This window comes from Vipera berus (genome assembly GCF_964194415.1).
Source record: "Vipera berus genome assembly, chromosome: 2".
Classification (NCBI taxonomy): domain Eukaryota; kingdom Metazoa; phylum Chordata; class Lepidosauria; order Squamata; family Viperidae; genus Vipera; species Vipera berus.
Window position 1 is genome coordinate 197,911,496 of NC_138203.1, and position 12,051 is coordinate 197,923,546.

Sequence of the window (12,051 nt, forward strand, 5' to 3'; positions counted from 1 at the left end):
GTCAGTATTGAATGCCAGGATGGTTTGACTCTTCTCGGCCTGTTTTCCCTAGTCTGGCTGATTAAAGGAAGGAGAATTGGCTGGCTGCACTTACACTGGTACTGCTGCTAGTAGAGTTGATGGTTGATTCAGTTTACAATATCAAGAGTTTAGTTCCCTTCTCCCTTATATTTCCCTCATTCTCTAAGACTCCTACTGAGTGTCATGATCCAGGAATCAGACAACATCTCTAAATGCGAAGAAGAAGGACCACTGGGATGTCAGCTTCAGGAGACACAAAGCAATGAACCACATGAGGCTGATCAAACACAAGCACCACCTGAGCAGTAGAAGCATCAGATAATGATGATGGAAGGCCTCCTGGGAGCCCGGGAGCCCCTTTCCCTCCATACTTAACAACTACCGGTATGTTCTATGAGGCTCCTTGCCAAACAAGGAAATAAATACCTTGATTAGAGACAACTGGGTGCAATTTAATTTAAGAGGCAGCCCTGATTCTTCATCCCCCCCCCAGAAGTAACTCATGGGTCTCTGGTTCATGTGTAACATTTGTGTATGTGGATTCTGCTTGTGAAATTTTGACATCTGGACTGGTTTACAACTTGGATCTTGGAACTAGGGACTGGATTTGGACTAGTATCCTGAAGCTTCTTTCAGAGATTCTATAAATATTTACCGGTTGAGCTCCGGATGGCTCCTGACCTTCGCTCCTTCCGACGCAACCTAAAAACCTATTTGTTTGAACAAGCCGGCCTGGTCTGATGGGTTTTGTTTTAATTATTGTTTTAATGTAATTTATTTTCTGCATTTGGGCACTAGGGTTTAATTTGTTTTAATTTCTGTATTTTGGGTATTTTGGTATTTATGTCCCTGTTCACCGCTCTGAGTCCTTCGGGAGAAGGGCGGTATACAAATCAAATCAAATAAATAAATAAATAAATAAATTTAATTGGAACCAGAAGCAAGACATTGAGAACTACATAACCAGGTGATTGAAGGGGTGGGGACAATATGAGGCCAATGTCACATGGCTAGCATATGGGAAAGATTGTGGTTGTCAGGGTATCTTGGTGCGCCGACAACCACAATCTGGGGCTGCAGTTTACAGTGGTAAACTGCAAAAAAGGACAAGGCTTTTATGTAGATTTATTTGGGAGCCCATGCTATTATGTGCAGAGTTGTACTCTGGAAAGTCTAGAAAGTTTTCTTTCATGTCCAGAATATGCAGCAATAAGTGTTCAGTGTTAGCAATTTAAACCATTTCTAGCTGACCAATTGTTTACTTTTACATGATGAATTATTCTATTAATTTTTGTTATTAAAGAATAAAAGAAAATAATTATTTGAAATGGGACAGTTTTATTTCAGAAAAAAATAATATTTAATTATTAATATACACAGGTAAGGATTAAACAGCAGCATCTTTTAAACATGCATTAATATTTGGGGTGACTGTATTTGTCTGGTGCCAAGAAGGACGAAAATGCTGACATTATATGGAACTCTACTGAAGAAATGCTGAGAAAACGTCTCTCTCTTTCTGATCATATCAAGACTCTGAACTGCAGTCAAAATAGGAATATAAGAATATTCTTTATTGGCCAAGTGTGATTGGACACACAAGGAATTTGTCTCCGGTGTATAAGCTCTCAGTGTACAAAGAACAAAGTGGAAGGTCTTAGATCATAAATCATAAGATACAATCATAAATCATAAGATACAAGCAACAAATTATAAATCATAAGATACCAATAGGAGAAGGTAGTAGGTAAGATGAGAAGATAAGAAAGGTAATAGCAATACAGCCCTATGGCTGTATTGCTATTATCCTTCTGTATTATCCTTTTTTTCCCCATTTTCATTTGCATTGTAAAAGCTCTGCACTTTCAGTCCATTTCCTTTCTTCTGTGTGTTTGTTTTTTTTTGGGGGGTCCCCAGAAAAAGTAGAGGTTGTTTCTCAAAGCAGCTCATAAATAAAAGGGATGTCAACTTCAGATCAAATGAGTGAGACTTGTGTGAGTAGAAAGGTTGGCTGTTCTGTCCGATCACTCCAAGTGCAAGCTTGCGTTCCCTAGGGCAGCGTTTCCCAACCTTAGGAACTTGAAGATGCGTGGAGTTGAAGTCCACGCATCTTCAAGTTCCTAAGGTTGGGAAACGCTGCCCTAGGGGACACAGTTGGGCCTCTCCTTTGCTTTCCATCCAAGTTTGCCTAGGACGTGCTGCTTCCACCACAGCGTTTTATATTTCAGCCATCTCTTGGGGAGACCAAGGATCTCTCTTCCAATCTACCCCTCCTTTGACCACTTGAATCTCGTTTATCCTGCAACTGATTTGGGGGAAGGGATGGGAAGCAAGCTGTTTTTGTGGGTCCATCTGGATATTATTAAAAATATGTTTTCGGTGCACTGAGGCTGCTGGCAAAAGTTTGCTCTTGGCTTTCTCAGTGCTGGTCAACTGAGCCGTAGGAGCTGCCTTTTAGAAAGAGTTTAGAAGTTTAGTGTACAAAACGGAAACAATCGGTGTTGTTTGGGTGTTGAAAACTTGTGAGTCCTGTTAAACTCCCAAAGATGCCACACATGGTCGCCTAAACGTGACCAGCCATTTATTCTAAGCAAACATTACACTAATTATGAATTATCATGTTCAAGCATATTCTCTGCCTGCCTTCTAAAAGTAGCTAAAGGTACCAGCAAGCAGGTTACTAGCTAGCCTCTCATCTGCTTTGAATTCTCAGTTCAATTCAGATTATCATGACAGTCTGATATACTGTAACGATTCAAGCTGAGTTGAAAACTGAGTTGACTTAATGTTTTATTTTTAAAGGACCAAAGCAAGTTGATCCCATGCTTATGCACAAAAACCATCCAAACCATCCAATCAGTTTAGACCGGCCCTATCTGATTTGACAATTTGATCAGAGTTTTCAGCCCAATTCATTTCACAGTTTGGATTGATTTAGCTTGGAATCAATTCCCTCAATCAAGAGTTTTTCACAGTTTTCTATGCAAATGGATCATTATAACAAAACCATGTATTTTATCCATAGTGCATCTGTGCTACCTGGGCTTCTGGCAGAGTGCTGAAAAAAAGAAATTATACTTTCCCGATGTTAATTTTGAAGTTATGTATTGATGTACTACAAATGCTTCTATACCACTTCAGTCATAAGGACTCTAAGCAGCTCATAGGTTAGTATATCAGAGGTGCTGTTTGCTTAACCTAAGGGCTAAATGGTTGTTGGAACAGTGTTGTTTTGGACTGTTTTCAAAACATTTCTAGAGTAGAAACCCTTTGCAATTCCAGGGAGAGAAAGCCTGTCACATGGCTTGTGTCTCATGAACTCTGAAGAGAGGAGAAACCTACAACAGGCCCTTTCTAAATGACTGGAGGCAGATTAGATTTTGCAAGGTGCTATCCAATGTATGAGGGACGCAGTGGCTCAGTGGGTTAGGATGCTGAACTTGTTGATCACAAGGTTGGCAGTTTGGCGGGTCGAATCCCGAGTGCTGCATAACAGAGTGAGCACCTGTTACTCGTCCCAGCTTCTGCCAACCTAGCAGTTCGAAAGCACGTAAAAATGCAAGTAGAAAAATAGGGACCACTACGGTGGGAAAGTAACAGCGTTCTGTGCGCCTTTGGCATCTAGTCATGCCGGCCACATGACCACGGAGACGTCCTCGGACAAGCGCTGGCTCTTCGGCTTTGAAACGGAGGTGAGCACCAGCCCCTAGAGTCAGAAATGACTAGCACGCATGTGTGGGGGAACCTTTACCTTTATCCAATGTATCCTGATGCTGCATAGTAAGGGGCTTTAAAAATGTTTGCAGAACTTTGAGTTGGGCCCAAAGCCTACCCAAACCTCAAGATTCTCAGTCATCCAGATCATGGTGCTTTCTCAAAAAGCAACTGGGCTTTGTTTTCCCTTGAAAACGTTTCACTTCTCATCCAAGAAACTTCTTCAGTTCAAAATAGATATGCCTGGCCCCGAGGAGTTTAGCAGCATACTTTGTACCACTATATTTTCTGAGTTATTTCCAAAGACAGCCCCACTATGCATTGGAGTAGTCCAGCCAGGTGGTGATCAGAGCATGATACTTAGGTATCTTGATCCAGGTCATCATAATCCGCACACCAGCTGAACCTGGGCAAAGGCTGCCCTGGCCACAGCCCCTATCTGCTCTTTAATCAGTAGCTGCAAGTCCAGAACAACTCCAGCCATCCTTCAGTGGGAGTTCAGTCCCATACAGAGTAATTACCAGAACAATTATCCAAGATCACCACAATGCCTCCTGTCAACAACCAACTCTGCTCTGGCAGATTTTAATCTGAATTAGTTTTGTCTCACCCAGATGGTGAACTGATTTTGAACTGGAAATACTTTTAGCTGTTTATTTTTGTTTTGCTTTGTGTTCCCCTGTTAAGGAGTCAGAATACATAAGAATTGAAATAAGGGAAATACATTCTTTGCTGCTATTTGGGGAGGGAGGTGATTTTCAGCTGTATGTGGACAATCTGATGTCTGCTCCCGACCAATTATTGTCTAGCTCCAGCTTGTGCATCAGTGCTCTACTACACAGGGCTTTGAAGATCACGGTAAATAAAGTTTACAACTCCCTGAAGTGAAGGAGCAACATCACTTCAAAGTTTATAATTGATGTACAATATGGGGGCCCAATTACTATCAGTTGTTAACCACTGCGCTTAAGGCCCTTTATTGGCTGTCAGTTGGCTTTCAGGTACCACCAAAAATGCAGGTCTTGAGTTATAAAACACTGTATGGTTTGTAGCTTCAGGGCACTCTTCTCCAACCAGAATCAATTCATTCTGTATGTTCATCATGGAAAAAGCTCTCATGAATTTTATATTTCCAGAAGATGGGGTGGGGGGGTCTAAACGTAGAAGACAATAATTTTTGGACCTGGCTCACATACAGTATTATAGAATAGCTTCCCTTTGAAGTCAGAGTCACCTATACTCTGACAGTGTAGAGAGTAAGGAAGATAGCTTTGGCAGAGATATATAGGAATCGAACCCTAGGCAAAAGGGGTTCATGTGCTTTTTAAATTCAGAGCAATGAGATAATAGCAGCTGAGGCAAACCCTTCCTAATTCAGTGAAGTATAACAAGGAGGAAGAGGAATCACAGCACAATCAAACCTGCAAAATTCTGTTAGTCTAGTCTAGCCAGTCTCAATAAAAATAACTTTAGCTTTCTTGTGTTATTCATTTCCTGATCTGATCTAACTAACGGGGCTAAGAGACAGGTAGGTTTTAAAGACTGAATCATTTCAAAGGATCTTCAGTGGCTAGGTTGTACGCACTAATTATAATAATTACAGTAATAATTGGTGAACTGGACCTTGTGTGATTATGGGGAGATTTTTATAGTTACTGGTTTTAACAAATTATGTAGATTGGTTGGCTGATTTCTGCCATAAATTAAATCTTCTTTTAATATTGATATTATGTTATGGATATTTCAGTTGTTCATAAGCTGCCATGAATCTGAATGGAGTTGATTGCATATAAATATACATTTATTGATTTAATTTGTTAAATTTATATGCCACCCATCTTGCTGTCCAAAGCAACTCTGGGTGGCTAAATGCCACAATGACAGAATAGCTGTCATAAGCATGCTACTTTCCATGCAAATGGTAGTTGTTGGTGATAGCTTCCTGTTTCCTGCCTTTGTCTAATCCATGTAGATTGCCAGAACCAGCTCCTGCAAGAACAAATTACTCTTATCAATGTGGTTTCTGGGAGGTTTATCTGATGAATTTGCCACTACTAGGTAAACATGGAGTAAAATATTACAAGGATAAAGAAGAAAACATGGAGCTCATATTTGGCATGCAGAAAGCCCCAGTTCTGTCCCCACCATCTCTGGGCCCTACATCCTAGGAGAAAATCTGCCCTAAATTGTAAGAACTTTTACAGGATGGTGTTTCTTATATCTGATAACCATTGTTCAATGTGGTTCTTCAGCTATGCTCAGATTTTTCTCTTTGAAGAAGTTCACTTTATCCCTGAAGTTTTACAAGATCTTCACATCCAAGGTCATTTTTCACTTATCTGCAATGTTCAATTCTATGCTGTACAAAACTTGACACCTTTGAATGTGTTCAGTCTAAGTTTATTGGAGATATCTTTGCAATTCCAAGGATAAGATTATTAACAAAGCTGTTATACATTTACAGACAGGTTTGGTCTCCATGTATGTTAAAGTTTTTCAAGCTGTGGCTAAAGTTAACCATCTTTCCACTTTAATTCAAGCTGGTTCAAAAAGTTACTTGCAGGCTTCAGTCCCTAGGGCTTTTGTTAGAAAGCCCCTGCCCATTAAGCCTCAAAAATGTCTGAAGTATTCTTAAGCAACATATCTAAGCTATTAATTTTCAAATCAATCTAAATCTGGTTTTCAGCCTTGCAGCACTTGGGATTTTGCAACTTCATAGGTTTGAAATTTCACAAAGCTTTCGCTTTGGCCAGCCTGGTGCAATACATTGCCTTCTGGTGATCTGCTGGGGCATTACAAAATTACTCCTCTACACAAATGAATGTATCTTTATGGGGATTTGTTGCACAACATACATCTTTATTGTTCTCTTTACAGGAAGTTCCACATGACTTTTATCCATCCTATCCTGTAGATATTCCCAGACAGGCAAAGAGTGTGATTTTTATTTGTGGCTTTTCCTGTCTGACCTTTATTCTGATGTTTCTCCTTGGAAGGCCAATTTTATTTCTCTGCATGCATCATTCACCTCTCTGTACATTTGAAAAAAATGTATATGTGTACACTTCGCTTCTTCCGGCGCGATCTCAAAACATTCTTTTTTGAACAAGCTGGCCTGGTCTGACGGGATGGGGTTGGGTTTTTAAAACTAGTTTTAATTTTAATATGTATTGATTTTATGGGCATGATGTTTAATGGCTTTTTAATTTTTGTATTCGATTTTTATTGTGTATTGCCCTGTTCACCGCCCTGAGTCCTTCGGGAGAAGGGCGGTATAGAAATCAAATTATTAAATTAATTAAATTTACAGACTAACTATGTAGTATATAGTTTGTAGCAGCCGACTGCTGGCATTGGGGCCCTAATAAAGGCTTGGTTAGGTTTGATTTGATAATGTAAAATGTTATAAAACTGCTTTCTTGTAAATCTGTCCTGCCTGGTGATGATGGAAAGTGTTGTCAACACTGTATGAACAAGCCAAGGAAGCATCTTTTCATGAGGGAAAAAGCACCTGCTATATTATTCTTGCCTCTGTTCTTCACACATTTGCTGTTTTCCATCAAGAATGTCAGATATGGAAAGTAATATTTTTCAAGTTATCACATTACGTCCAAAATGCAATAAGTAAAATAGTGTATTAATAAAAGCGGAATTAAAATGCATTTGCAATGTGTATGGCACAAGATAAAAGGGGAAGAGCATTATTTTCAGATACCCACAATATGAAATAGTCTCTTGTAATCATTAGTTTGTTAAAAGTTATAGTGTGATGGTATTAGCTCTGCCAGTAGAAAGCAACGTTGAACTGGAACAATTTTAGTTACAATTTTGAATCTGGGAAGATATTCTGGTTGCAGTTCTAAGCATGTTTAACAGAGAATAATCTCTAATAAACATTGAAATTTACCTCTGTGTAAACATGACTAAGATCATACTTCTAGTTTTTCTGTCCTACTGATGCTATATGTCATAAATATGCCATGAAAGCTCAATTTCCACAGGTCTACAATTATGAGCTGAGTTTCAAATTATGGTCAGGAAAGTTGTCTCACAGGTGCCTTTTCATCCAAGAAGCTTCATCAGTTCTGATGGTGGGTGAATGGATCCTTCCATCCCCTTGCCACCAGAACTCATGAAGCTTCTTGGATGAGAAACAAAATATTTTCTTCTTCCTCCTCAAGGAAAAAACAGTCCAGTTGCCTTTTGAAAAAGCACCTTTGAGAGAAAACTATGATCTGGATGACTGAGAATCTCCACAGACACTCAGGAAAGTTCTTATTAAATGTCATAGGTCCTTCTGAAGGCTACTTCACAAACTTGAGACTCAATAGGAACAGATGAAAGATGGATTTGGTTAATCAGAAATGACAATAGTATCAATTCTCTCCATCACCCCCAAGAAAAAGTCAACAGTCATTTCAAAGAATAACGGAGTTTATTAATGGGGATTTCCAGTACAAAATAGGATGGATTTCCTTTTCCACTTCCCAGTCTATTCAAAGGGCTAGGAAAATTCTTGTCAGGAGTAAAACAAGATGGAAGCAAAAGGTTATAGGAAAGGAAAATCTGAAACTTCGGATTTTTTCTATTGTACTGACTTCTCTCATCCTGATACTTGTTAGACCTGTGCTCCCTTGATTGTATGGAGAACTTGGCATGATTTTCACCCATCATATTTTTAAACTACTCTTTATAAAGAGGCATGTGCTTGTGTAAATACTGGCAAATCCACAGCTGTCTGTCTAGAGTTCATATAGTTCATTTTAAATGGTAAATGAATTGAACTTCCTGAACTGTGGTGCCCTTTGACCACAAGCTGAAGAATTCATGATTATTTTATTTGTCTATTGCTTTCTTGAATACATCATAACCAAAGCAGTTCAGCCAAGCTTGAGGACAAAACAAACACAAATATTAATACATCAATTGTTGGCTCTCCATCAAAGTTCCTGAAGACCTGTCCAGCTTAGCAATAAAGAACTGTGAGCATGAACGTTGAAGTTCTTCAACTTTAAAGTTTATCTGTGGGAAAATCTACATTGAAGGTAAATGTCTGGATCATTTATATAGCACATGGCAAATCCTCAAATTCTTATTTTCACACCACAATATTTCCATCCTTACTTTTTCTGAATTGGTTTTTCAGCCACTTGTATTACTTTTTCACAATCTATTGCCATTGCCTTATGGTATACATTTCATTTGAATGATCTGGATGCTAATCTCACTATTAGTCCAGCCACACCAAGGTATCCCAAGCAGAAGACAAAATGTGTGTGGGTTAGCAGACAGGGTATCTAGCAAACCACCAAAGAGTTTCTCAATTGGCTTCAAAATAACAGTAAGTACTATTATTGTTATTTAGTGTATGATGAGAACAATTAATCAGTGGGACAACCTGCCTCCAGAAGCTGTGAATGCTCCAACACTGGAAGTTTTTAAGAAGAGACTGGACAGCCATTTGTCTGAAATGGTATAGGCTTTCCTGCCTGAGCAGGGGGTTGGACTACCGTAGATGACCTCCAAGGTCCCTTCCAACTTTATAATAATAATAATAATAATAATAATAATAATAATAATAATAATAATAATAATAATAATAATGATGATGATGATGATGATGATGATGATGATGATGATGATGTTTGTTTGTTGTTAACACAGAAGAGAAGTAAACATATATACACCATCTACATAATTATAAGTAAAACGTCTGTGACAGTGGCTTCATAACTGAATATCCAATTCAGCTATACAGGTGATCGCCTCTGACGTTGTTTTATGCAGGGAATGCACCCAGGGAATGCACTTAAGCAAGTACCATACATTTTAGAGATTTCACTATGTTCATGCAAGATCTTGTGAGATCCTATATACAGAAATTCCACAATACCTCTCTGAAGTCTCATGAGATTTTGACAATGTAGGCGTATAGACCTGGACCACAGTACACACAGAAACTATAGAAATTAGGTGTTGATGCATAATTGGTAAAACTGGTCAAAGCAACAGCAGTAAATTGCCTTTGCCACAAGCAGGATACATCCATTTGCCTTGGTTTGGTTTGGGATTTACTCTTCCCAAAGACGTTTTTCATGGTGCTTAGAATTAGCAAACTACTTTGGATTCTTTTGAAATGTAAATGGCAACTAGGAAAGATGAGAGAAAGTTTCTAGAAGAAAATCCAGATCGTCTACCTAGCCATACCTAGCCTTTCTCACTGCTCTCACCATAGAGATTGGCAATAGTCAAACAATGACTATGTGGGTCCTGTTATTTGTCTCAGGAATATCCTCTCCCACAATGCGTGTTATTAATTGCAAGTGCTTAGACTGACTTTGGCAGTGAATCCAAAATTATTAGTTCTCTGACACGCAACATCTGAGTTGGGGAAATTGCAAAAGAAACCCACCATTTAGCTTGGAGGTTCTCACTGAGGAGCACAAATCAACTCCAAAAGGGGATGGGTTGAAATGGGGGGCGGGGGGGGGAAGGAAAAATCTTATGCTGACATCACTTGTGTCGTTCGTGAACACCACTTTATAAACAATTGCTTCCTGCTCTATGCTATATTTATCTCCCATGTTTATCTTCCATGCACTTCATTTTGAAAAATGTTAATGTGCATTTTCCTCTAAACTGTTACATCCTTTTGGAACTGACTCAGAATACCATGGTTTATTTAGGTATATAAATACATAAAACAGAGAAGAGCAACAAAGATGATCAGGGGACTGGAGGCTAAAACAGTTGCTGGAATTGGGTATGTTTACTTTAATGAAAAGAAGGACTAGGGGTGACCTGATAGCAGTGTTCCAATATCTATGGGGTTGCTACAAAGAAGAGGGAATGAAGCTATTTTCCAAAGCACCTGAGGGCAGGATAAGAAGCAATGGATGGAAATGAATTAAGGAGAGAAGCAACCTAAAACTAAGAAGAAATTTCCTGACAGTTAGAACAATTAATCAGAACAACCTGCCTCCAGAAGCAGTGAATGCTCCAACACTGGAATTTTTAAAGAAGAGATTGGACAACCATTTGTCTGAAATGGCATAGGGTTTCCTTCCTGAGCAGGGGGTTGGACTAGATGACCTCCAAGGTCACTTCCAACTCTGTTTATTCTATTCTATTCTATTCTATTCTATTCTATTCTATTCTATTCTATTCTATTCTATTCTATTCTATTCTATTCTATTCTATTCTATTCTATTCATTAGAATAATATAGTATATTACAATAGTATTAAACACTGCTTAAAGATAGAGAGGAGGGGAATATGAAGTACAAGGGGAGAGGTGGGGTCTTTTCTAATCCAATAGTGACTGTAAACTATTAATATAAACAATTAATAATGTATAAACATATACACTATTAATTATGAACTTTATTTTAACTTGAATTATTTTAAATTACCTCAAATTTAAAACATAATTAGGATTTAGATGATGGTGATTGAGATGCTAAAATATCCCCTACCTAACATTTTTCAAAATGAAGTGCATGGAAGATAAACAGTTATTAGCCCATGAAGAAAAGTTAGTGTTTCTGTCAGGTCCGCAGCAGGACTGCAAAGGGTAAAAAAAAATGTATAAATTCCTTCAAGTCGAACTCCTCTTTCATTAATATATTAACATATCCAAACTATTTTCTTGGCAACTATATTTTTATTTTAATTAACCCAGTTGTATCTGCTTCAATCACAAAGGTCCCTGTAGCAATTTACCTACTAGGATTGAAAACCACAACTGAAGGGAGGGGGAGAGACACAGAATAACAACCAACAAACAGCACACCAACACATAACAAAACCCAGTCACATGCAATGACATTTCAGCTGGTGGAACATAATCCACACTGTCTGAGCCAGATGTTTAAAGAGTTGAGGGAAAGATACCAAACCAGCTTCTGAGAGAAGATCTTTCTCGCCCTGCAAGATGATATTGTTCTGTAAATGGGACATGGAGTAAGACAGCCATGATTTGCCATTGTCTTCTTCCAGGGTGTTTCACAATTTGCCAGTCTAGCTTACACCGTTGGTAATTTCTGGTCGTTTTCCATCCACGGACAGCACTAAACTGGCCTGATCTTGCTTAGGCAAATCCAAAGTTGCCACCTAGCTAGGTTGGTGAGTATTAGTGCTTCTCCACATCAGACTGTGTGCATACACATAGAAATGCTCTTTATGTTCTTAAAAGCATACGCATTAATAGGGTATACATGGGGAATATCCTGTTTAATTTGGCCCTAATCTTTTAATGCAAACTGTTCAGAGGAATGTGGACAGCCAATGCTTGTATGGCATTCCATGGTTTGAGG